The sequence below is a fragment of the Narcine bancroftii genome, chromosome 2, assembly GCF_036971445.1.
Source record: "Narcine bancroftii isolate sNarBan1 chromosome 2, sNarBan1.hap1, whole genome shotgun sequence".
In the NCBI taxonomy this organism is placed as follows: domain Eukaryota; kingdom Metazoa; phylum Chordata; class Chondrichthyes; order Torpediniformes; family Narcinidae; genus Narcine; species Narcine bancroftii.
The window spans coordinates 17,770,344-17,795,510 of NC_091470.1; the positions used below are offsets into that span (position 1 = coordinate 17,770,344).

The 25,167-nt window shown below is 42.5% G+C and overlaps 1 protein-coding gene and 1 long non-coding RNA gene across 24 annotated transcripts in view; both read right to left on the bottom strand.

Annotated features, from left to right (window-relative positions):
- The window catches only part of LOC138753237 (neurexin-3-like), a 2,173,925-nt gene that overhangs the window by 1,320,826 nt on the left and 827,932 nt on the right, over window positions 1–25,167 (bottom strand). The window lies entirely within an intron of this gene.
- Window positions 2,226–17,292, bottom strand: LOC138753240 (uncharacterized). Its single transcript, XR_011351055.1, has 3 exons — window positions 17,170–17,292; window positions 15,711–15,829; window positions 2,226–2,315 (listed from the first exon to the last, which is right to left on the bottom strand). It is a non-coding gene; the product is annotated as an uncharacterized lncRNA (long non-coding RNA).

A 25,167-nucleotide genomic window follows, 5' to 3' on the forward strand; every position in this document is an offset into this window, starting at 1 on the left:
GTGTCTGCCTGTCCCGCATCGGACTTGTCAGCCACAAACGAGCCTGCAGCTGACGTGGACATTTACCCCTCCATAAATCTTCGTCTGCGAAGCCAAGCCAAAGAATATCTAGATATTGGAGAGAAAATTATTTGGGGAAAAGAAAGGTGGATAGGATGATTGGCTGGGTAGCACAGATTATATATGCTAAATGGCCTCCTGAATCTTTGTTATCTATGATAAGTGAGGACTGGAGGTTCTTTCAGAGATGAGAAGAGTCAAAGTTTTTCAACACAGAAACAACCTATCCACGCCAACCAAGCTAGTCCCATGTGCCTGTGTTCAGCCCATATCCATCGACATTTTTTTCTTTAATCTATGTAGCTGTCTAAATGCCTTTTAAATTATCCAATTGTACCCACCTCTACCACTTCTTCTAGCAACCAATTCCATATCTACACCACCTGCGTGAAAAAAAAATACCTTTTGCGTCCCTTTTAAATCTTTTCCCTCACTTAAATGTTTGACCACTAGTTTCTGATTCCCCTATTTGGGTAAAATACCGTGACTATATAACTTATCTATGCCCCTCATATCCGAGTCAGAATCAGAATTTAATATCATGAACATGTCACAAAATTTGTTGTTTTGCGGCAGCCATCACATTGCAAACATTCTTATAAACCACCCTACAAAAATAAATAAAAATAGTCCACAAAAAGTCAAAGCATGGCAATGACTTTGGTTCGTTGATCATTGAGGGATCTGATGGCAGCAGGAAAGAAGCTGTCCTTGCGCTGCTGAGTCTTTAGGCTCCTGTACTTTTTCCTGTTGATAGCAGAGTGAAGAGGGTGTGGGCTGGTGGTGGGGGTCCTTGAGGATTGAGGCTTCGTTCTTAAGACACCGTTCCTTGTGGATGTTCTCGATGGAGTGGACTGGTGCCATTCTCAGGCAGAGTTAACAAACCTCCGGAGTTTTTTTTTGTCCTGAGTGTAGCAACCTCCATACCAGACAGTGATGCAACCAGCTAGAATGTTCTCCACAGTACTATAGAAGTTTTCAAGAGTATTCAGTGACATTCCTAATCTCCTCAAACTTCTCACAAAGTATAGCTGCTCATTGGGGGAGAACAGACAGACAGGGGGGCTGCCGACGGACGGCCAGCGGCTGACAGAGGGTCAGGGGGGCAGGCAGCGGCTGATGGATGGCCGGGGGCCGAGGGCAGCTGACCAGCGGACAGCTAGGGGAAGGGGTGGTAATGGACGGCTGGAGGCCGGGGAGGGGGGACAGTGGAGATCTTTTGGGGAGGAAACAGAGGGGGCTAGGAGCGAGGCAGTCGGACATCTTCATTTCCGAAAAAATGCCAGTTTTTGGAGGTTGCCGGTGTTCAAAATCACGGCTAAAAGGTTAAGCACCTGTGCATGGGTAAGATCTAATTGCGCGACATGAAAAGATTACCGAGATGAAGAGCACTGCATTAAAAAATAAATAATAATCATTTAATTTTTGCTCGCATCCATTTGCACTTTGTTTCAAATAGATTGATGTCAAATTGTTCATAATGGTGAAAACATGGCTGAATATAAAATTTGGAACTTTCTAATGGGTTGTGGTAAATTAACAAATAATGATTTAAAATGAAACAAAAAAACACTTAATTGCACATTATAAAAACTGTCCATCAACGTTTATGGTGTAAGCTCTCACAGGGGAAATGATTATCTGGGAGATTTAGCAGAGAATGAGTGGCAGGCTTTCAGGCAATCAACAACATCAGGAGGGGAGGGGAGAAGGAAGGGTGTCGAAGTCACAGTGCCATGATTTTCATCTTCCATTGTTGGCATGAAGTGGAATTTCTCACTGATTTCCTGCTCTTTTCTGTTGCAGAAATTGGTACCATCTGCCCATTCAGAAGTGCAATTTGAAAATAATGTTCTATTATTACCACTCTGGCTCTTCCAGAGAGAGAAATTACCTGACCTAGAAACCATTATCATTCTTATTGGAAATGTGGCAGTTATGCTAACATTTCTAAATAGCCCACTGAAGAATTCTCGCAGGAAATTTTGACCATTACCAGCAGGGACTGTGAGATGCACAACATTAATTTGTGCTAGTCTATTACAGTCCTCCGGAAATGAGAGCAAACTGTGATCACACCCATTTGCAGGAAGAATTCTGGTCCACTGCAGCCCCAGGCCAAGATGGGTGACCTTCACACTGCTCAAATTAATACTGATTAACTCAACTGCTTCTTCTCGCAGCCTGTTCTCTCTGCTCGCTCCTGCATACCGCCCATAAATCTGCTTGAAACCGAATGTCAGAGTGATGGAAGGCTGCAAAGATAAATGATTATTATTCATTATTCTACTTAACATTGAAATGTTTCTGTTATAGCTGTTGTTGGTAAAAAATTTTATGGCATAATTGGGAGTCTCAATTACCAGTGTTCACATGTCTTCTCAGATTTGTGAATCATAAAGTCATACAGAATAAAAACAGGCCATTCAGCCCACAACATCAATGCTGATCAGAAGGTATTCATCCATATTCAACCCATCTTCCAGCACTAGGCCCTCTGTGCCCAGGCAAATCAAGTGCTCATCTATTTGGATTTCAGCATTAACAGTGAAGTGATCTGTTTTTGGAACTTGGAACATAATTAATGTTTTGTGGGCTAAACACACTGTCCAAGACAGCTATCAATTTCAAATATCCTCAACCAAAAAATGCACATAAAACAAAGATAAAAGTTGGTGAAATGCTGCACCATGGGATAGATTCCTCACCACAGATGGCATTATGGTACAGGCAGCACAGTTAGCGTTGCGGTTGGAACAACGCTGTTGCAGCACCAACGACCAGGACTGGGGTTCCAATCCCACGCTGTCGGTAAGGAGTGTGTACAATTTCCCTGTGTCTGCGTGGATTTCCTCTGGGTTCTCTCGTTCACTCTCACCCTTCAAGACATACCAGGTGTTGTAGACCAATTGGCTCAGGGTCAAGGGCCGAAAGGGCTTGTTACCATGCTTAATGTTTAAATTTATAAGTTAACTTTTAACTTGAAGTAATACAAGGAGTTTAGTATTCTCGTTTCTATCCAGCAAAGATGTTCTACAACTTAAGCCATTAGGATTCTGTCAAAGATAACTGGGAGTTTTTTCCTGTATTCTGATCGATAATGACCCGAAACAATATTTATTCCTCAATCATTGCTTTGAAAACTCTCTTTGGTCATTATTATGTTTTTGCTCATGTTTGCTGTGCACAACCTGACGACATTACATAAAAACAGTGATCACGTTTCAAAACAACGTCTTTGCAGAGAGACATAGGAGACTACAGACGCTGGAATCTGAAACCAAACATAATTTGCTGGATGAACCCAGCGGGTCAAGCAGCATTGGTGGAAGAAAAGGAATAGTCAACATTTCAAGCGAAAGCCTTTCCCGAGACAGATTAAATATAGTAAAGAAGCCAGCTTAGCTAAGTCGGTGAACAAGATGTTGCGAAACATGATGGACAGAAGCAGAAGATTGGCAGATGCCAGCCAAAAGCACAGAGAAGCAAGAAAAACAAATGGATCAATTGGAGAAGATGTTATTCAGGGTGCAGTGGGGGATTAGAAGACTGTACTAGCACTCACCAAAATCAGATGGAATCGTGATTAATAGGCTTTAATCATCTTCAAATGTCAGCACAATTTGCACGTTGTTGATCTAGTTCCAAGGCAGGTACGGGGGGGAGGATGGGCTTTGGGCAAAACAGCCTTTATTGGGATATCTGGGAGGGAGGTTCAGTTGGTGGTCCTGCCCATACAGTAGATACATACATGAGAGTGGTAGCACCACAAAGACAACGGCCATCAGTGCTGGAATAAGGTGAGAACGATGGTATAAGAAGAGATCAGACGAAGGTGAAGCAGAGATGGGGGGAATAGCAGAGAAAGGAAGAATATAGTGAGAAGATGGGGTTGAGAAGGATGGAAGCAGAGGAAGGGGTGAAGGCAGGTGGAAAATAGGATGAGAAAAATGAGGGGAAGTGCAGAGATGGTACTGAAGACAGAGGCATCTTACAGAATAAAGAACATAGAAACCTACAACACAGTACAAGTGCTTCGGCCCACACAGTGTGATGCTGACTTAATAACCTATTTTAATATCCGTCTCAAATTTTCCTATTGCATAACTCTCCATTTTTCACAGTTCCATGTACCTATTATGCTATTATACCTGCCTCCAACACTATTTCCAGCAGCGCATTCCACCACCCGATGTGAAAAACTTACTTCTTACTTGCCCCCCTTACTTCCAAGCACCTTAAAACTGTGCCCCAGCGTAACAGCCATTTTATTCCTTGGGAAAAGCCTTGGCCATCCACAGGATCAATGCCTCTCTTTATTTTGTACACCTATCAGGTCATCCATTATCCTCCATCGCTCCAAGAAGGAAACACCAACTTACTCAATCTGTCTTCACAAAGTGCTCTTCAATCCAGGTACCATCCTTGTAAATATCCTCTACACGCTCTCTGCAGCATCTACATCTTTCCTGTAATGAGGTGACCAAAACTGAACACAATATTCCAAGTGTGGTCTAACCAAGGTCTTGTATTATTGCAACATTACCTCACAGCTCTTGAACTCAATGCCATGGTTAATGAAGGCTAACAGACCATGTGCTCAGTACCTGAAATTAAAAATGGGTACATTTGTACCATGTTGACTACCCAGGTGGAATAGGAGGTGTTGATCATCTTGTTTACATTTGGCACCTTTGTATCACTTATGTTCAGTTAAGTGTTAACCTATTTTAACTTGTCCCACCAAAAATACACACCTCTTCCCTACCTACCTTTTCCCTACCTTCTCTGTTATGAAAGCAAATTTGTTTTCTTTTCCCAGTTTCAATGGAAGGTCCTCGCTGGGACTCAACGCTGCTCTCTGTAACTGGATCCTGGCCTTCCTATCGGTAAGACTACAGTCTGTCCAGGTCAGTAGGAGAATGTCGAGCACTGCCACACTGAGTATAGGCACCCCTCATGGCTGTGTGCTCAGCCCAAACCTTGTTTACACTACTGACCCATGACTGCATGGCCAGATCCAGCTCCAACAGTGTCATCAAGTGTGCAGATAACACAATAGTATTTGGCCTCATCAGGGCATCAGTGATGAGTCGCACTACAGAGGTGGAAAAACTCATGAAATGAGTAACAACCTGGGTCTCAATTCAGTCAAGACAAAGGAGATGATTGTGGTCTACAGGAAGGCCAAGGTCAACTACCCTCCACAAACCCATGAACAACTGTAGTCGAGAGAGTGAAGAGCACCCAGTTCCTTGGAGTTCCCTTAACTAGTGACCTAGTGTGGGCACTCAACGTCTCCTCACTTGTCAGAATGGTGCAACAGCAACTGCAGCTGAGAAAACAGAAGCAGGCAAGGCTACCAGCTTCCATTATGCCAACCTTCTATAGGAGCTCTATTAAGAGTGTCGTGCCTGTCTGCATTACGGTGTGGTACAGGAACACCAAAGAGGATGATGGGAGTCTCCTCCTCTCCCCACCTCCCCCCCAAAAAATCAATGTGATTTACTGGGATCATTGTCTGAAGAGGGCATGCAAAATCACTGAGGACCCTTTTCATCCTGCATTCAACATCTTTATTGAGAAGAGATACAGGAGTATCAGAGCCAGCCCCACCAGGCTGAGGAACAGCTTCTTCCCACATGCAGTAAGAATGCCGAATGACCAAAGGAACTGCTCACGGTAACCAACCGAGACTCCGATATGTACAAGACAATATATTTATTTAGAGATGAAATACTTGTCCTACATATGTATTGTTTGCCTCGATGTGTGTTATGTCTGTTTGTGTGTCTGCATGTTTTTGCACCGAGGACCAGCGAACGCCGTTTCGTTGGGTCATACTTGTACAATTAACGACAATAAACTTGATTTGAAACTGGTTCTGTTTCCACAGATGTTGCTTGACGGGCCAAATTTTTCCAGCATTCTGTTTTAACTCAGATTTCCAGGGTCTGTGTTCTCTGATTTTCAGCTAAGTGTTGCCTTCCTTGCCTCACCTCTAAAATTGACCTCTTTGGTCCAGGTTTGGTCCAAGTAAATGAGGAAGGGGTGAAGGCAGGTAGAAAATAGGACCTGAGTCGTCTCAGCAAAATCTAAAATGAGTCTTGGTGAGCAGATAACTGAAGAATGAAATGCCATTTAATAGCACTGATGGCCACAGCTTTGTGCATTTTTATGAATTGGTGGGCAGCTCTTTGGAGCAACCTTCTATTGGGTTTAAAATGTGCAATATAAATAAATATTCAATTCAATGATCTCTCCTTGCTGCACTTTACCTGTATCTCCATGCATCATTATCTATTGGATAATTTTTATGTGGCACCTTATCGAATGAATCTGGAAATCCAAGTTCACAACATTCATTGTTCTCCTTTTTCCACTTCACTCATTATATATTCAATGAACTCCAGTGAATGTCAAGCAAAACCTGCCCTTCTTGAATCCAGATGTCTTATTATTGCTTGCTGAATGATAGCTTCAAGCATTTTCCTGACTACAGACATTAAAGTAACTGGGTGATAGTTGCCCGGCTTCTGTTTGCATCTCTTTTTAAACAATGCCTTGACATTCACTCTTCCAATCTGCGAGAATCTGAGACCAGATTACTTTGTTGAATTATCACAAGAGCCTTCATTATAACATGCCATTTCTTTCAGTACCCTGGGTTGGATTTCAAAAAGTCCAGGGGACCTGAGAAAACGGAAGCAGGCAAGGCTACCAGCTTCCACTGACTAGTTTGGTCAGGACTCCCTCTTTATTGACAGCAATTGTATTGAGGTCCTCACCTCCCATTGCATCTTTAACATCTCTCTCTGGTATGTTAACATATCTTCGACCAAGACAGATGTTGTTTCTTCAATTTGCGAGTCGCCTCAGCTTGGCAGTGCATGAGGCCACGGACAGAGACACAAGTGTGAAAATCATGCATGGAATTAGAACGGCTGGCCACTGGGTGATCCCTGTTAAGCAGTGGTCAGAGCAAAGGTGCTCAAAGAAACGATCTCCCACTCTGAATCTAGTCTCTCCAATGAAGAGAGGATACCATAATGGGAGCACTGAATTAGTAGATGACCCATGCAGATTCACAAGTGAAGTACTGTTATGACCCCAGTAGTGGTGAGGGGGGAAAATTCTGTGGTCACAGGGCTCAATGGTGGGAAGTGAGGAGACATCTGATATGAACCTTAAAAGGTATAGATCAGAGTGTTGATCATAGCAATAGGGAACAAAATAGCTGAAAGTACTTGGCAGTGCGAGAACCGCTCATTCTCTCCTACTTTCTCTACTGCTAAAAACAAACTTACTTTCCCTATTTCCCATTTCTGGTGACGGGTCCCAGACTTGAAATGTTAACTATTTCTCTCTCAATCATGCATTGAACAGCCAGGCTGAAATCAATTCTTCAGTGAAATAAGCAGCTGGTACAACAATAGGGAAGGAACAAGGAAGATCATTCAACTTCGACAAGCTACAACTGGTCCACCCCATGATCTCCATCCCTACATTATCTCTTATCCATTTTCAGAGACTAATCAATCCAACATCCAATGTTTGGTTTGCTTATCATAGAATGCAACCTATTTTTGATGTTCATTTAAATCCCACGACTTGGCAGGTTTCTTTATTTAAATAATTACAAAATGTTTAATCCATCCTTCAGATAATCAGTGCTGTCTCTCGGCAGCTTGATTACAAATTTACCACATCTCTCAGGGGCTTGTGACCATCTCCAACAGCAACAGAAATCTTTTGAAGCATCATTTCTCATCTCTTTCATTTTATTATCATCCAGTTGGCAGAAAGATCATGAAATAAAATTCAACCGCTCTTCTGTCTCCATGCTCAAGCAGGTGCATTCATAATTCAAATACCAATCAGAAATGATCTAAAAGGTCTCGTTTCATGAATTTTTACAACAGGATCAGCCAGGATGAAAATTCATGTAAAAATTCAAAGCTCCTCGATGATCCCAGCCATCTAAATTATTTAAAAAGGGCATGGGACGAAAGTGATGAAGTGAAAAGTTACCTTGCTGGATTAGAATTCTTTTAAACTATTTCCAAAAGGTTTGAAACTCCTTCCTCTGACAGCTAGCATTTTACAATGCCATGTATTTTGGAAAATTTAAATACAGTCTTCAAATACCTATGGCAACTTCAAATTCCTGGGTGCCAACATCTCCAAAGATCTGTCCTGGAGCCTGCACGTTGATGCAATCAAAGGTTTGCCAGCAGCTATACTTTGTGAGGTGTCTGAGGAGATTCGACACGTCAACGAAGACTCTTGTAAGCTTTTATGGGTGTCTGTAGAGAGCATTCTGGCTGGTGGCATCACTGCCTGGTATGGAGATGCCAACTCTCAGGCCAAGAATAAACTCCAGAGGGTTGTTAACTTGGCCTGCAACATCACAGGCACTAGACTTCATGCCATCAAGGATATCTACATGAGGTGATGTCTTAAAAAAGCAGCCTCTATCCTCAAATATCCCCAACCACCCAGGCCATGCCCTCTTCATTCTGCTACCATCGGGGAAAAGGTACAGGAGCCTAAAGACGAGCACTCAGTACCTTAAGGACAGCTTCTTCCCCGCTGCCATCAGATTCCTGAGTAATCAATGAACCAAAGACACTGCCTTCCTTTTCATTCACTATTATTGGTATTTTTTATAATAATGTTGCAAGATGGTTATCACATGTATGTTTAGACTAAGATGCTGCTGAACAACACCAAATTAAACAATATGTTCATGACAATAAATCCTGATTCTGACAAACTCTTTATTAGCTTATGTTGTCGTTTAGACATCAGAATAAAGTTGTCCCAATATCAAACATAATTTGTCAAGAACACATTGGCAGTGGCCAGGAAATGTATAGCAGTTACTTGGAAGTTCAATTCCCATCCAGGTATAGCTCGTTGGAATGTGGAAATGCATAGTCGTGTTCCCCTTGAGAAGATTACCTCTAACCGAAGAAATAAGTATGACATGTTCTTAAAAATATGGCAGCCCTATCTACAAAATGGAGATGCAATTTTTAATTGTGCCCCATCTCACCCACGAGACCCACACTTGTGTTTCCTTGACATCTAGGTAAGTTATAGAAATGTGAAACCTACGGGGTAGACGATGAATCCCCAAAAAACCCTCTTTCTTTTTTTTTTCTTTTTCCCTTCACTCCTTTTATTTGGGATTTTCTTCTTTCTTTCTAACTTTTTTTTTCCTTTCATGGGAGGGTGGGGGCAGGATGGGGTGGGGGATTATAGCCATCATGTATCATAGATCATTATCTTTACTTTGTACTTAATTTTTCTTCGCTTTTGTTGATTGCATGTTTGGCTTTCAAAATGTAAATAAAATATTCATTTAAACAAAGATTATTTACCTCAATTTGATGGGCTCAAGATATCATTTGTTCATTCTGCTGTTAAATATATTTAATATATTGAAGCAGCAAGGTTGCAAGCATAGTTAGTTGGGTGTGTGGTTAAGAGTTAGAGACTGAGAAGATAATAAAGTATGTAGCCAGAGGCAGGGATCAAAAACAATTAGGTGCTCAGCTAGATTTGGAGACGAGAAACACATTTTGATCTATTGCCAGAGAAAGACAATGCATGTGTCAGTGTGTGGTCAGAGGGGGACCAGGGATATGCGGTTTCTCTCTTTGATGATGCCACTGTACGTAACCCTCTCAGAAGGGCTGGATTCTGGATCACTGACATAAGTTAAGATACACTGCGACACTGAGATTACAATCTATAGATTCTGTTGTGTGAACACGTCTGGAAATGTATGCATTTTGAAATTAACCTGAAATCAGATGCCTGTGATTACATTGTATGCCTACCATGTCCAATTAAAGAGAATATTACATCCTAGGAACTTTCCAGAACGGCTTTCAGAAAAGGTGATGAGATATTGGAAAGTGAAATACACGAGGCAGTAAGTAACCACAGTTGAGCACACTGCCTCGATAGATCAGCTGCTGAGTGGTTCATTCATCTCAAACAATTAGAGGTTGCTGCTCCCTTGATAAAAGAAGAGAGGAACAACCTGTAAGTGATACAGATGGAGAGCAGCTATAGAGCAGATGGTTGGGAGCAGATTGTCCATCTCCCTCCCAACTCTCACTTACAAGTTTAGAAAGGCGAAGCAAAAGCTGAACATTGAAAATGAAGTTCTATTCTTAGAAAGAGCTGATTATGTATTTTTAATGCTCCAATACCTTGGAAAACGATGTTTAAGATTGTTATATCTTTAACTGAGGATGGAATTACTTTTGACAAGTAAAAAGTAAGTTTATCCTTCAAATGAAACAAAACTTCTGATACGCTTTATAGTGTCCAAAAAACATTGTTGGAAATATTACTTTTTAAACATTTTAAATGGTATGATGATATTACATAATTTGTCAAATTAATAACATTTAAATGCAATATTTAAGCAGAAATCTAATTTGTACTTTTTTCCTGCACCGTGCAGGTTACTCAGGTGAATGTTGTTATCCGCGACTAAGTTTTCTGGACCACTTGAAAGGGGTTTTCAGTTGATTTCCACTGCTGCTCTTGCCATTTTAGACTGCTGCTTCAGTTTCCAATGTCACAGCTGACTGAACAGCCTCATCACTGGGCTAAGGTACATCCAACTCTCTCAGTAGTTCCTCTGCCATCTGCCTATGTGTATTGCCCTATACTGCCTGTGTTTATTCCAAGCTTCCTTCCTCCCTGAATAAAATCACGCAGATTATCAAAACTCCATTGGAGCACAACAAACTGGTCAGTACACGCTTGCATTGCATAAAAGTTCAAGACCTAGTTCAAAATTCACACGAGAAAAACCTGTATGTTTGCAGTGGATTAAAGGAAGACCAGAGACATAGAATGTACTGACCTCATCCATCCAAGTTGACCAGGCATGAAGTTTGTGATTATTACAAATAATTTCTTTATTAAGCATTTGGCTTCTCCCTTTCAAAGCCACATAATTCTCTACTTCAAAAAAAAAAGAACATTGCCATTCCTTCTAAAGGTCACATCACATTGGGTTATGATTAATATGTTCACTACCACTTAATGTATCACCCAGTCAAAATATCGCTCTCACCACTGAATTGATAGGGTTTCCCATATTCACAAGAAGTAAATGCAAAATCTAAGCTGGCGCACTGGTGCTGTCGTGGAGTGCTAAATTGTTGGAGGGGCTAGCTTTTGGATCAGGTAATAAATTAAAACCCAACTGATTTTTTTTCAGATAAAGGTGAAGCATCATTTGGCATTCTTTGAGGTTCTACCCCATTGCCATGAATTACGGTATGTCTCAAACAATCTAGTTGCCTATTCTCCAGGGAGCTTCCTCTACTCAGACTAATGTTGCACGTCCATTGTGCAACAATGGCCAAACTCGTTTGCCTCAATGCTGTGATTGTTGCAAAAATACAAAACTGCAGGAGAAACTCAACAGGTCTTGCAGTGTCCAAAGGAGGTAAAGATATGTAACCAATATTTTGGGCCTGACCCCTTCGTCAAGCTATGAACAACAACAAAAAAATCAAGCAGGTGTCTATATGAAAAGGCTGGGGGAGGAGGGACACAGGCCATGAGGCAATAGGCCACAAAGGCAGGAGAGGAATAGTGAGAACTGAGACTACCTGCAAATTGGAAAAACATCTCTTTATATTCTGTCTAGACACCCTCCAACCGGTTTCCATTAGCCATTGCCATCTCTCTCTTTACCTATTCCCATGTCTCCTTTCCTCTCTCTGACTCCTTTCCTTCAGCTCTGCATTCACAGATCCACAACCCCCTCCCCTGATCAATTCTCACCTTCCCTCTCTTATTGTCCTATGCACGTCCAATTCTCCCTTTTTGCCTGTAGGCCTGTGCTGCTCCTCTCCCAGCCCATTTATTCAATTACCTGCCTGCTTCTTACTCTGACGAAGGGCTCAGGCCCAAAATGTTGGTTATATAGTTTTACCTCCAATGGACACTGCGAGAAATGCTGAGTTCCTCTCGCATTTTTTTACCTTTTGCAAGTACGGGGGGTGGGGGGGGGGAAAATACTCCACAAATTGTGACCTATGCAACTTACGTCCAACTATGGTCGAAAACTTTAAAAATATAAGAAGAAAAAAATATAAAATTTACATGGATTATGTTGTATTGGACAAAGTATAACAGAGAAACAGGGCATGTAAGAGCCAAAATGTGAATACTTACCTTGTTAGTTGGTCTCCTGGGTCCATAGGCTTGATTCTTATGTGCATGAGCGAGTCTTCAATTGGCACATAACCATATAACCATTTTGTGAAGTGGGTTTGCAAATCAGAGTTTGGTTGGTGCATGTGTAAGAGTTAAAGGCGAGAATTCAATATTTGGATGATTAACTCTTACGCGTGCACCAACCCAAACACAATACGCAAATTCACAATGCATGCGCCAACCAAAGACTCGCACAAACACAGGAATCAAGATGACTGCGCCCAGCTTAAGGACATGGGGACGTCAACTAACAAGGTAAGCATGGACCAGAATATGGAAATATTTGCCAAAAGTGATCAACAAATTCAGGAAGCTTTAAGTTGTTATCGCTAAATCTACGATGAAAAAAATATTGATTAACAAGATTGCTTTAATTTGAAATGCATGAGTCTAAAGTCAAAAATAAATATCCACGCATGCAGGAAGAATTCTCACACGTCCATTTCAAGATAAGACTAATCATTCGGTCCCAATTATGGTTGTAAGTCAGGGAGAACATATTATGTTTTGGCTTGTCCTGGGGTTTCACACATTCAGCAAGACAATGATTTGTGTATTTCTTTAAATTTAGACATACAGCAATGTAACAGGCCCTTTCAGACCACAAGCCCATGACACCCAATTGCACCCGATCAACCATCAACCCCCAGAACGTTTTGAATGGTGGGAGGAAAACAGAGCCCTCAGGGCAAACCCCACTCAGACACAAGGTAAACATACAAACAGCCAGTACTGAATTTGAACCCCAGGTACCAACAGTGTTGCATCAACTGTGCCACCTCGAATCTCGATCAAAACTTCATGTTCAGTCCCCTTTCATTTATTTGGCTTTTGTTCTGTACAATTCTGAAATGTCTCCTCTCCAACAAAGGCAGCAGAATATTCATGCTGCTTAATTTTCTCTGGAATCTCAATATTTAATTAAGAAACTTCTCCTCTGCTGCTCCTCAACACAGGAGTGCCCATGCTTGCCACCCCCAAGTTCTGGCACAATGCAATTCTTGTGATAGAACATCAAACCAGACAGCACAGAAATATGCCCTTCATACCTGGATGTCTAAGCCCTCCATGATGCCAACTAATCTAATCACATCTGCCTGTGCATGATCCCCATTTCTCCATTCCCTGCAGGTTCATGTGCCTGACTAAATGCTTTAGAAATGTCATTAGCCCTCCGCACCCCCAGCAGAGCATTCGAGGCACCTACCATTCCTCGCATTAAAAACCGCTCCTTATCAATCTCCTTTAAACTTCTCCCTCGCCTTCAAACTTCAAATTCAGTAAGACCCCTGGTATCCTGCCCCAATGGGGATTGGTAGATGTCGGGTAAGCAAATTTGTCAGTTGCTTGAGGTTGAGTTCTCTGTCGATTGTCGACTTGACCATTAGATTACACCAATTTTAAATTCCATATTTTTTAACCTATTTATTTTCCACAATTTTGTTGCTTATTGATTGAGATACAAGTTGGTTGAATTCTGGATAATGGGGATTTTACTGTATTTAACATTTCTATACTAAGGAAAAAAAGGCTACCCTTTTTTTGCTTCTCATAATTTTATATACTTCTATCAGAACTTGTACCTCTGGTATACCGGAGTAAACTGTTTGTCTAAACCATAGCTAATACTATGTAATCCAAGGAACATTTTTTAGGTTTCTGTGGTTGCTTTCAAGGGTCTATAGACCTGCTCTTCTATGCTCCTTTGTACATCAGTGGTCCTGTTATTTACTGTATATAGTCCCCTTACATTTAATCTCCAAAAGTGCATCACCTCACACTTGTCTATAGGCTAAGCAAGGAAAATGCATGACTGTAAAGCCCTTGCGTCTAGAGACTTGCCTTTCTGAATGCTCCATGGCCGGGCCGGGCGAGCCAAGGAGCCGAATACAACCCTTCTCGGGGAAGGATAATTGGCAGAGCACAGCGCTCCGCCACCCCACATTAATGTACAGCCACTGCAAGCGGTTGGGTAGGGGTAGGCTGACAAAGCCATGACCCATGTCCCCATTCACCCCTCTCCCTCCATAACCACCTTAGGGTAGGGGCAACTGGCAGGAGCCATCAGAGCAGGGGCAGCCTCACCAGGCCGCTCTCAGTGGCTCAAAACACAGCAGTGCAATGGTTGTCTTCCCTGCCCGTAATCCCTCATGTAGCTGGAACTGTTCTGGGAAACACAGAGCAGTTCCAGCTGTGTGGAGGATTATGGGTAGGGAAGACAGCTATTTCTCTTCTGGGTATTTATGACGGGTGGCACTATGGGACCAGTCGCACCGCCTCCATCGGCTCCAGAGGGCACTACGAGGTGCCGCTCAAAATGAACGTGATGCTGGAGCAGCATTTTAGGGCTGCTCTATGAAAGGTAAGTCTTATGTTTTCCCCCCGCACTTGTAGCCAGCCTTCAGGTGGAGGCCTGGCATGAAATGGTCTTCTATTAAACAGTTTTATATCCTGCAGGAGTAAAACATAGAAGGCTGTAGACACCGTGATTGAAGTAAAAACACAATGCTGGAGAAACTCAGGAGGTCAAACAGTGTCCTTAAGTTTCTGTCTCATCTCCGAACGTACTGATCATCCCTTCTGCATTTTCAGCTAAATCATTTGGTACATCACGGAGGTCCCAGCCGATTTCTGCTGAACACCAATTGTCATGGTTTTTTACTAAATCCAGGCAAATCCTATTTCTAAGAATTCTCTTTAATATCTTCCTGACCAATGACGCAAGGCTCATCGATTTATAATTTTGCTGGATAATCCCTATTATCCTTATTAAACGAAGGAACAACATTGGCTAATCGCCAGTTCTCTGGGACGTCTCCTGAGGCTACAGAGTACACAACGACTCTGTCAAGGCCCGCACCATCTCCTCTCTTGTTCACATGAATGGGATGGATCACATCAGGCCCTGGGTCTTATCTACCTTAATGTTCTTCAAGGGGAGGGCACACTTAGCGTAAGATGGCACGGATAGTGTAGCGGTTACAGTGCCAAGCGATCTGGACTGTGCCTTTTATAAGGAGTTTGTAAGTTCTCCTGATGTCTGCGTTGATTTCCTTTGGGTGCTCCAGTTTCCTCCCACCATTAAAAAAAATGTTCTGGGTGTAGGTCAATTAGGGGCAGGAGCTCATGGGTCAAAAGGGCCTGTTACCGTGCTGTATGTCTAAATTTAAATGTAACAAAAATTAAAGAGACCCAGCACCTCCTGCTTGTTGATATCAACATTCCTCATAATAATGGCAAACCCCACAATAATCTCAGCTTGGTCAATAGAGTTGCAAAGTGCTCATTTAGTTACTCCAGCTCCAGGTATAAATTCCTTCCTTTGTCCCTGAGTGGTCCTACCCTCTCCCCAACTACATCTTGTTGTTGATGTATGTATAAAAAATACTTACCGGTAATGGCACTGACCAAGGACATTTCATGGCCTCTTGAGTAAGACCAAGATTATGAGAGTTGATGTCCCATCCACAAGTTTAATGAACAGATGGACTGAAATTCTTACTTGCTGCAGCTACACAAGTAAACACAGTGGCAGCAATAGTTACAAATTCAAATACCACAATACGTCAAGAAGCAGAAAAATAGATCATATAACAGTTGCAGTTAGTGGAAAAAAAAATGGTTTCAAACAGATATTCTGGTAGTCATGGATTTGTTTGTGGTTCGGGTGATACATCCTGATATCTGTTGGAAAACTTTGCCTTCCTTGTCTTTCTTCCTCACTGGAACATGATGAATTCTCATCAGCTGGCTTTTGAATTACTCCCACATTATTGGTTGTGAACTACCTGGGGCGGCATGGTTGGCGTAGCGGTTAGCACAACGCCTTTACAGCACCAGTGATCATATCCAGACTGGGGTTCGGGTCCTGCGCTGTCTGTAAGGAGTATGTATATTTTCCCTGTGTCCGCGTGGGTTTTCTCCAGGAGCTCTGGCTTCCTCCCACCATTCAAAACGTATTGAGGGTGTAGGTTAATGGGATGTAAATTGGGCAGCACGGACTCATGGGCGAAAATGGCTGCTACTGGGCAGCATGTCTAAATTTAATGTAATGCCTAATAATAGCTATTTCCAATCTACTCTCTCCAGCTCCTGCCCAGTAATGTAGTTGTTTACTTTCCGCCAATTGGGCAATTTCTCCCCAAGGGCCAGACTTATCTTTCCCCATAACTATCTTAACATTTAAGGAGTAAACAATAAATGTGTAGAGGTCTGCATATCAAACACTGTATATCTTCCTCAACCATAAACCTTGGATGTGATTTACTCCCTTTTGAAGTCAGGTGTCCCTGATCTATATGAGAAAACCAGGTAGAACCAACAAAAGGCCAGCAGGACATCCATCATGATGTAATGCACTGCAAGTTTAGTCATGGCCCACATTAACTCCAGCCTTACAATCCAAACTTCATCCACAAGAATTCATATACTGTCACAATCAGTCAACAGCAGATGCCATTTCCTTTACCCAACACTGTCCTGGTAAACCTGGACAATGAGGACACCTATGTCTGACCCATGGTTATTGATAACAGCACTGCCATGAACATCCCAATACCAAATAGACTCACGTCAAAACCCTGAGACATGAATCTGTACCCCTTCTATCAGATAGCAGAAGAATATATGCCTGAGAACCTGAACCTCCAGATATTAGGGACTATTTCTTTCTTGATTTTATCAGGTCCTTAAATAAATCTTTCACTGAGAAAGATGGTGCCCTTGGAATGTATTTTATCACTAACCTCCCGTTTCCTACACTCTCTTTTGTGCTTTTTCCATGCCCTACACAATTTGACCCCATACTATGCCCCACATTTATTTATTTGTCTATTTGTGGTTATGTTTTACCTTTTGCTTCTTACTGGTTTTGGTACCTGTGATGAATAAATAATTCCAATGATAAAACTCCAATCATCTGGCCAGGCTTATTTCCCACATTGTGATGTTGGTTATGACCATCAGAGCAGACTCGATGTGCCGATTGGCCCATTTCTGCTCCTCTATCTTGTGACCATCCACTTACACGTTGTCACAACACAATCACAAATGCCATCGCCCCTGCACGAAAATACCAAGACCGGTGTAAATGCCCAGACGTGATTCCCAATTCAAAATGTTTTCATTTACTTGCCCACATGAAATAAAGGGCCATCGTTTGTAATCCCATCTCATTCATTTACATATTTTAGTTGATTGCAAGTGTCAGGTCTCTGCAGAGGAAGCAAATGCCTCCAGCAAATTTGTCAAGCAGAAACTGGCAATTTTTTGGTTATTTTTATCAGGGGAAATGCAATTATTTTCACAGCAGAGAAGGGTGTTGGAAAATGTAATAGATATGTTCAAAATTACATGGGGTTTTGATCAAACTAGATAGACTGAAAATGTTTCTGTCAACAGCAATTAGATAAGCAGATTAATAGAAATTGGTTAAAAAGATCCAGGAGATGGTGAAGAGAATGGTTCTGATCTGAGGTGCACTGTAAAGGTGGCACAAACAGATTCAATAATAACTTCTGAATTAAATACAGTTTTTAAGTGGAATCAACAAGATACAGTAAAAACCACTGGTATCCAGCACCTATGGGGATTGATATATGCCAGATAAGTGAATTTTCCGGATGCTTGAGACTTACTCTTACAATGCCTCTAAAGTACTATACAGTACAACTTTGATTATCCAAAAATCGGACTCTCCAAAATCCTCAGTTATCCAAATTTTTTTAAATTTTTTTGGATAAACAAGGATATCCAAAACAAGTCAGAAATCCTCAGTTGTCCAAAATCTTTTTGGAGCTGAACTGACCAAGGACATCAGGCTCCCAGGCAGGAGCGGGACCCTTGGGCTCCCAGGATGAGCGGGGCCTCAGTGGGGAAGTGCTGGTGGTCAGCAGTGGCCAGAATTTCTTTGGTGACAATTAAGCATTATTTTAATGCTGAAGGCCCTAAGGTGGTTATGGAGGGAGAGGGGTGAGTGGGTCATGGCTTTATCAGCCTACCCCTACCCAACCGCTTGCAGCGGCTGTACATTAATGTGGGGTGGCGGAGCGCTAAACTCTGCCAATTATCCTTCCCCGAGAAGGGTTGTATTCGGCTCCTTGGCTCGCCCGGCCCGGCCATGGAGCATTCAGTCTCTAGACACAAGGGCAGAGAACCTCCGGCTTTTCAGTCACGCATTTTCCTTGCTTAAAAGGGCCTATAGACAAGTGTGAGGTGATGCACTTTTGCAGATTAAATATAAGGGGACTATATACAGTAAATAACAGGTCCACTGATGTACAAAGGAGCATAGGAGAGCAGGTCCATAGACCCTTGAAAGCAACAAAAGAAACCTAAAAGATGTTCCTTGGACTACATAGTATTAGCTATAAGTATGGTTTGGACAAACAGTTTACTCCGGCGTACCAGAGGTACAAGTTCTGATAGAAGTATAAGTTAAAGTTTGATCCTGTTTTTATGTTTAAAGAAAATTAAAAGCAACTTTTGTTTCAGTAACTATTTGTCCTGGTGAATTTCTATTGCTGCTGGGTTTTGAAGTTCTCTGGGCTTGTTTCTCTTATTAAGCAGGGATAAGGAGACACTTTAAGAGAGTCACCCCAGCAACGAGCAGCATCAACCCGCTCTTCTTCCTGGGAGACTTCTTAGTTGTTTCACACAACTTTATTCAAACAGCTGCTATGATAAAAGCACGACCAAGACACACTGCTGTCTAAATATTTGCTCCCATCTTCACCAAAGGTTTATTTGCGTCTTCAGAGAACAGTTGCTTTCACAATTTTAAACTCACGTATTTTTTTACCTATTATTTTGTTCTTATTTATTTAATTTTTTTGAATTAATTTTCCTCTTTTTTGCCAGTTGGTTGAATTCCAGATACCAGGCGTTTTACTGTAGTTTTTTCATATCGCTAATGCAAACAGAATCATCCAGATGGCTTTCTGAGATGACGATAAATCGAGCACAATGGGAGAGGTCACCAAGTGCTGGATAAAGACTCCAAGAAAGGTCTTGGGTGAGAACAGAAGCATGAATCAAAGAAATCAATGCCTAAAAATCAGTTGGACTGCAGTTTCCCAAGTTACTTTTCTGAAAGCATTCACCCCAACCTGGAAATGGCAGACAACTTATTATTCAAGCAGGCAGAGAATGTAAATACACTGAAAGATTAATGGAATCATTTCCCAAGAAACTGTAGCCAGCAGAGTGAAAACCAATGCAGCACTTAAATCTACTGGTAATGGTAGCTCCATGGACGAATGAACACTGTTACCAGACGTTGCATGCAGATCACATCATTGATACCATTAGCTTCAAAATGTTCACCTTATCATGTTCATTAATTTCATTTCTGTAATAGTTTCAATCACTTATGAATTCTGCCAGTTTACTCATTTACTTTTTCTGTGGTACATCACTTAAATATATATTTTATTTCAGAAAGAAGGGAGAGAGAAAACAGGGAATTACAGATTTAAGATTATTTTATTGTCATGTAGAAAAACAGAAAATGTGATCATGTATTACATGGAATTTCCTTTAATCTATCGTATGGGAGACAAAGATTCAGAAATTTCCCAACGCCCTGTGCAACCAGAGAAAGAAAAGCAATAGAGAGTCCCTTCAGGTTCAATGAATGCTCATGGCTTCGCCTCCAGTGCTCCCACAACCTCTGCAGACACGCAGCCTTCAGTCCAAACAATCAGGAACCCACCTCTGACACGATCAAGAAGCCTTCAGCTCCCACTCGCATCCCAGTTCTGACACTTGGTACCCCTTCAGCCAGTCTCGAGCCAGTCTCCAGCGGTCCATAGCCTCGTGTGAATCCTCTGACCACAGTCACCAGCAGCACACATCCTATATGGTTTCTCGCCTCAAGTTACCAACAGCCTGCCACCTATGTGTTCTTCAGCCTCAGAGCCCCTCACTGGTCACTGCTGTGGTCACTGTCCTGTGGATCATCTCCTCTGCTTCTCCTTTTCAAACAAGCTTCTGTTGCCTATGCCAGTCCTCAGCTTCCCCAGAGACTCTAACCCCTCGAGGCCACTGCTGAACAAAGGTGCACCAGCTTGGGCTAGGCCTAACGGTTGTGAGATTTTAAAATAAACATGGCAGTTACTTTAATAAGTCGCTGAAAGCCTGCACAGAGTCGACAGCAGTTGGACTGTAAGTTAGGACCCTGCGGGGTAACACTGAGCCTTCACACTCTGCTCTCAGTGGGTCCACACCATTGACAGCGGCACCACCACTTTTTAAAAATGAGTTGCCATCAGGACAGAAAATTCTAGTTGAGACGTGGCATTGGGGGCCTATTATAATGGTGAAGATGTAGGTAGAATAAGAGGATATGAGGAGGTATGCTTGATGGAGCAAGAGTAAACATTAAAAAAATGAAACTGCCAGGGCAGTTCTGCTTCTAAGTCTTGGAAAGGTGATAGAAACAAAGTAGGAAGGAGATTGGAGAGAGATCTCCTGAAGTGATCAAGACCATGTCATAGGAGCAGAAAGAGGCTATTCAACCCATTGAGTCTGCCCTGCCATTTAATCATGAGTTGATCCATTTCTCCCACTCAGCCCCACTGCTCAGCTTTCTCCCCTTATGTCCTGTCTAATCAAGAATTGATCTGTCTTAAATATACTCACAATGTTCTGGCCTCCACAAATGCCCGTGGTAACAAATTCCACAGATATACCACCCTCCGGCTGAAGAAATTCTTATGCATCTCTGTTCTGAGCAGACACCCTTCAATCCTGAAGTTGTGCCCTTTTATCCAAGACCCTCCACCTTGGGAAACAACCTTTCTACGTCTATTCCATCCATGCTTCCAACATTCTACCCCACCCCGCAACGCATTCTCCTAAATTTCAATGAGTACAGACCAAGAGCTGTCAAATGCTCCTCTTAACACTTTCATTCCCAGAGTCATCCTAGAGAATCTCCTTTGAACCCTCTCCAATGTCAACACATCTTTTCACAAATGAAGAGCCCAAAACTGCACACAATACTCCAAGTGGGGTCTCACCAGTCCCTCAACATCACTTCCCATGATGGTATGGGAGACAGTTGCCAGCCAATAGTTGATGGGACTCTGTCCTACAGATAGCTATGAGGAGGATTCTAAGAGCTGCCTTCCAACTGCTGCAAGGTGGAGATCAATGCACCACTCCACATCAGCATCTCCTTTGTCTGTGGGTTAAATGATAAAGTTGGGATTGGTGCAAAATGAATGGAAAGCTTCAGGTTCCGGTTGGAGTGGGTGAAAGGCCAGTGGAGTGAAATTCATTGAAGATAGAGGGAGCTGAGACACTGAGTGTAATCAAAACAGATAGCATAGATCATTAGATTTTATAAAAGGATAAAAGGTAAGTATAGGAAAGTGATGCTGAAGTGAAATTTCAGCCACAATTTAAACACCAGAACATGTACGAGGGGCCAAATACCCCACTCTGATTGCACTCTTTATATTTTTATGTGCTCTTAAGATAATATCTACTGGACTATTTGTGGGGAAATGAAGCAAAAAATGGAAACGTCAGAAACTTGTTTTTCTCTTTCCTGAAATATTAACTCTCCCTGACCTTCTGAGTCGAAAGTAAAAAGTCTGAAGTCCAACACCTCCAAGTTCAAGAGCAGTTTCTTTCTAACAGTTACCAGACCCTTGATGCACTAATTAGGGACTGCTCTAACACCATTGCACGATTGTAATTTTACTTTTGTTTTCCTGCCCTAATGTAATGATTTATATTATCAGCTCCAATAATTCCCAGCCTCCCTTAAACAAATAGTTGCCTTTTTTTTGGACTGCAACCTTTCGTTTCATGAGACAGTGTGTTCTCATTAGCCTCTTTCACACTCGCAAGTGGTCCCAGGAATTAATGGCCAATCGGCCTTTAAAGTGTCTAATGTGAAAGGAAAATCTTCTCAATGCCAGCATGAGACATCCTTGACCCTTAGTACAATCCCTGGTGTCTGCAGACACTGGCATTGCAATCAGGCAAGTGTATTGTGGGATTGAAATGACCCAAATTTTTGCATGAGTACAGGATCAAAAAGAAAGATGAAAATTAAGGTAGAAAATTTGCTGTGGGAAAGTCGCACCAGGGGGCGTGGAGAGAGAGAGAGGAAATAAATAGCAGACAATTTTTAAAGAGTGTGATAAAGTTGGTAGCACTATGTGCATAATTTATAAAGACAGGGGGGAAAAAAGCAATGGCGACTTGACTTCCCAGAATGCCATGCGACAGAGAACACCGCCCCCCCCCCCCACCCATGAGTGTTCCATGTATGCAGCCAATGGCACAGCCCTTTCTCTGTCGCATGAAATTCTGGGAGGACAGGTGTGATTTTGTGTGATACAACTTTCCATGCTGTTTAAAAATTGTCCGCTATTGCTATTTATTGCAAGATCTTTCTCACGGTCCCTTATAAAGGTTTATATAGGTCGGCACCATAACAACAGGGGCTGAAGGGCTCATACTGTGCTGTACATAAAACTTAATTATGTTATAATTTGGCATGATTAATTTTGTTCAAATACAAGATCATAAAACATTGATCAGGATTTAGGGTAGGTCCACCATTGCTCAATGTTCATGACATCACTAGTAGTAGGTAGAAAAGTCCTAACCCTGGGGATGGCTCCTTGCAAGTGTGAAAGTGTTCAGTGTCCCAGTTAGGAGTGGTCAAGTCAATCCCCATTCCTATCCCGGACACTGAACGGCCGATTTAGTGGGACGCAAGAGTGAAAGGGGCTATTGACTGAGCTATCACTCCACATCTCAAAATGCATAAATACAGAAAAGTCATCTCTAAAACCGAGAAATAAATATAACAAATTGTACAAAACAAACAAAGAAGTTGATCTCATTCACAATCAGATTTTCGGTGTAAATCCTTTCTATAGTGCACCCTTCTGCACAAGAATGTTCATCACATCTTTGCTTTGTACCTGGTGAGAAACCTCAGAGCACCAGAGAATGAGTCAACTGCTACCCGAAGCACAACTATTAACCAAGCCTTGTAACCATATAAAAACTATTTATATGATTGGTTCATTTTACATCGGAGCCGAAAGACGGAATTTTGACAGTGGAGATCATGGTAGTATCATTGAATAGCGAATGGATATTGTTGGATTTTTCTCACTTGTAGATGGTATCTGCCACTTCTGTGGCATGAGTATTGTTTCCCAGGTGAAAATCAGAATCATAATTTACTGTCATGGTTCATTATTTTGTGGCAGCATTTACAGTGTCAATATTCTATAAAATTGTTGAGGAACTTTGGGGGACATCCGATGCGCTCTAGTATTTGCCAAAGCCCTTTCCTGCTCACGGTGTCGAAGGCTTTGGTGAGGTCAACAAAGGTGATGTAGAGTCCTTTGTTTTGTTCTCTACACTTTTCTTGGAGCTGTCTGAGGGCAAAGACCATGTCAGTGGTTCCTCTGTTAGCGCGAAAGCCGCACTGTGATTCTGGGAGAATATTCTCAGCGACACTAGGTATTATTCTATTTAGTAGAATCCTAGCGAAGATTTTGCCTGCAATGGAGAGCAACGTGATTCCCCTGTAGTTTGAGCAGTCTGATTTCTCGCCTTTGTTTTTGTACAGGGTGATGATGGTGGCATCACGAAGATCCTGAGGCAGTTTACCTTGGTCCCAACAAAGCTTGAAAAACTCATGCAGTTTGGCATGCAGAGTTTTGCCGCCAGCCTTCCAGACTTCTGGGGGGATTCCATCCATACCTGCTGCTTTGCCACTTTTCAGTTGTTCGATTGCCTTATATGTCTCATCCAGGGTGGGAACCTCATCCAGCTCTAGCCTTAGGGGCTGTTGAGGGAGCAACATGATTATCCAACTGCACGAAAACCAACAAGGTCGGGTCAGATACAGCAATGAGCTCTCTGAACCCTTCTCCATTAACAATGGCGTGAAGCAAGGCTGTGTTCTCGCACCAACCCTCTTTTCAATCTTCTTCAGCATGATGCTGAACCAAGCCATGAAAGACCCCAACAATGAAGACGCTGTTTACATCCGGTACCGCACGGATGGCAGTCTCTTCAATCTGAGGCGCCTGCAAGCTCACACCAAGACACAAGAGAAACTTGTCCGTGAACTACTCTTTGCAGATGATGCCGCTTTAGTTGCCCATTCAGAGCCAGCTCTTCAGCGCTTGACGTCCTGCTTTGCGGAAACTGCCAAAATGTTTGGCCTGGAAGTCAGCCTGAAGAAAACTGAGGTCCTCCATCAGCCAGCTCCCCACCATGACTACCAGCCCCCCCACATCTCCATCGGGCACACAAAACTCAAAACGGTCAACCAGTTTACCTATCTCGGCTGCACCATTTCATCAGATGCAAGGATCGACAATGAGATAGACAACAGACTCGCCAAGGCAAATAGCGCCTTTGGAAGACTACACAAAAGAGTCTGGAAAAACAACCAACTGAAAAACCTCACAAAGATAAGCGTATACAGAGCCGTTGTCATACCCACACTCCTGTTCGGCTCCGAATCATGGGTCCTCTACCGGCACCACCTACGGCTCCTAGAACGCTTCCACCAGCGTTGTCTCCGCTCCATCCTCAACATCCATTGGAGCGCTCACACCCCTAACGTCGAGGTACTCGAGATGGCAGAGGTCGACAGCATCGAGTCCACGCTGCTGAAGATCCAGCTGCGCTGGATGGGTCACGTCTCCAGAATGGAGGACCATCGCCTTCCCAAGATCGTATTATATGGCGAGCTCTCCACTGGCCACCGTGACAGAGGTGCACCAAAGAAAAGGTACAAGGACTGCCTAAAGAAATCTCTTGGTGCCTGCCACATTGACCACCGCCAGTGGGCTGATAACG